The 2,500-nt window shown below is 50.0% G+C and overlaps 1 non-coding gene and 1 pseudogene across 1 annotated transcript; both read left to right on the top strand.

Annotated features, from left to right (window-relative positions):
- The first annotated feature begins 154 nt into the window (after positions 1–154).
- On the top strand, positions 155–309 carry LOC138189302 (5.8S ribosomal RNA). The gene has a single exon (XR_011175996.1). It is a non-coding gene; the product is annotated as a 5.8S ribosomal RNA (ribosomal RNA).
- Positions 310–2,269: 1,960 nt separating this feature from the next.
- Positions 2,270–2,500, top strand: part of LOC138189269 (uncharacterized) — a 4,840-nt pseudogene continuing 4,609 nt past the window's right edge.

Raw genomic sequence — 2,500 nt, 5'->3', positions numbered from 1 at the left:
GTCGGTTTTTTTTTCGAACATTTTCGTGTCGTCAATCCTATGGCGACTTCTGCGCGTCCGATTCCCGTTGGTCGAACGTGTCGGAACTCGGCTTCGCTCGAACCGAGAATTAAGAGTACAAAGAGTATAAAAATGTTGTAAATATATAAAAGATTACCCTGAACGGTGGATCACTTGGCTCGTGGGTCGATGAAGAACGCAGCTAATTGCGCGTCAACGTGTGAACTGCAGGACACATGAACATCGACATTTCGAACGCACATTGCGGTCCACGGATACAATTCCTGGACCACGCCTGGCTGAGGGTTGCTCACGTAAACCTAAGACTGCTTGCGTTGCGTATCGTTACTCTCTATCTGTCTCTCTCTGTCCCTTCTTGCCTTAACCACCCGCCGTCGTTCTTCTTAAAATAAAAGAGAACGTTTCAGAGTCGGAGAAAGGGGAAAGCGCACGAAGAAGGATACGAATAAGAGCGGACGAGAGGACGTACGCGACGTACGAGCGATTGTTGGACGCTCGTCGGCGTTCGTCGCGGTCGTGCCGAGACCGTGCAACTCGTACGCATGCTCGATATATAAATCTATCGTGTTCACGAGAGACTACGAAACACTACCTCTGTCTCTCTCTGTCCCTTCTTGCCTCGACAACAACCCGCCGTCGTTCTTCTTAAAAATATAATAAGAGAACGTTTCAGAGTCGGACGACGAGAGGAAGAAGAATGGGATACGAATAAGAGCGGAGAGAACCGTCACGGACTTGCGTGAGTGCACGCGGCGTCGTGAGTCGTCCTTTCGGACGACCGCCCGCTTATGCACCGCTTCGTGTATAGGTTATCGAATATACTCGTAGTTCTCCTCGTGACCGATTTTTTTTTCATATCAGGCGATATATGCTACGTTTGCCGGTGTTCGACGCACGAAGTCCGCGCCCCCGACGTCGTCTTAAACGAATATTATATATTTTGGCGAGACTGAGAGAGAAAGCATATATGGGAACTCGGTCGAGAGAGGAGAGAAGAGAGAACCAAAAACTCGGTGGCGTGCGAAACTTTGTCATAAAAGTCTCTACCGTCTTCGTCTTAAGACGTTTTACTCGTACAGCCCCAGGGATCGAATAATAATATGCCCACTCCGTCTCTTCGCGAGAGCGATCGACTACAACGAGGACCGTCGCATCGATGGGTCGTCGTTGCGTATTACATCCTCCGTGCTTTTTACCGCACCGATAGAGAAAGCCGTAGATCCGGGAACGCACACGCGATTTCTTCGAACGCTGATGACTTAGGGAGACATGATCCCCGGCGTTGCGCGGAGATCGGAGAGTACACGTTACTCGTATCGGGACGAATTTTCCCCGTCGTCGTGTATCTCTCTGCCCGCGCGCGCCTGGCCCAAAGCCACGTTCGTCGGAGATCTCATAATACGAGAAAAGCGTGTGCGAACTAGCGTGCGTCTAAGATCGGCCTAAGGTGTGCGGTACTACAAGTTCCGAGGTGTTTGCGCAGCGTTTCTGTACTCGATTAAGATGCGCACGAGAGTCCGTTAGAAAGTTGTACGATGGTCGTCGGAGAGATCGTAGAAGAGGAAGAAAAGACGAGATCCCCTTTGGCGAGGCTCGAGAAAAACTTTGATTTAATCGGAGAAGACGAGGTATACACGCGCGTACGACTATGTCGTGCGCGCGTGTGATTTTTTTTTTTTATGGCAATTCGGCGCTCCGAGAAAAGAGAGAGCGTTGGTCATCCCATGTCTCTTCGTCGTCTATCGCTGGACCGCGCATCCTAACATCGCGCCGGTCGTCCAGTCCCCGAACACACGCACACCGCAGTACGTCTCGCTCGCTTTTCCACTTGCGTGCGTTCCCATGCGTTTTCGTCGAGAGAGAAAACAAGGAACCGCTGGAATCGTCGAGAGTAGTAGAGAAACGGCTGTAGGAGAGGCGGAAACAGAGGACGGGCGTTAAAAACCGACGGTTGTTACCGGATGTCTGGCGTGAGTCTTAGCGTGATATTATCGACGAACGAAGTTGGACACTTTGGCGAGATGCATAAAACGTGTTCTCTATCGAATAGAGGAAAAGAGTGTTCTCCTTCTATTCGATTTTTTTATTTTTTTTTCTCTTTGAGGCGATTTTCGCAGCATAATAGAGAGATAAAAGAAAAATACCACCTTCTCTCGAACCGTATAATTTTCCTCGAAGCTTCTCTGTAAGTTTACGCGCATAAACACGACACGAACGAGAATTTTCGTTTCGCGTCGTGACGTTGAAGCGACCTCAGAGTAGGCGAGATCACCCGCTGAATTTAAGCATATTACTAAGCGGAGGAAAAGAAACTAACAAGGATTTCCTTAGTAGCGGCGAGCGAACAGGAATTAGCCCAGCACTGAATCCCGCGGTTCCGCCGCTGGGAAATGTAGTGTTCGGGAGGATCCGTTTATCCCGTGACGTCGAACCGCGTCCAAGTCCATCTTGAATGGGGCCATGTACCCACAGAGGGTGC

The sequence above is a fragment of the Bombus flavifrons genome, unplaced genomic scaffold (assembly GCF_040668555.2).
Source record: "Bombus flavifrons isolate JBK064 unplaced genomic scaffold, iyBomFlav1_principal scaffold0024, whole genome shotgun sequence".
In the NCBI taxonomy this organism is placed as follows: domain Eukaryota; kingdom Metazoa; phylum Arthropoda; class Insecta; order Hymenoptera; family Apidae; genus Bombus; species Bombus flavifrons.
Note: the sequence above shows the minus strand (reverse complement) of the source record. Positions and strands in the feature narration are given on the sequence as shown.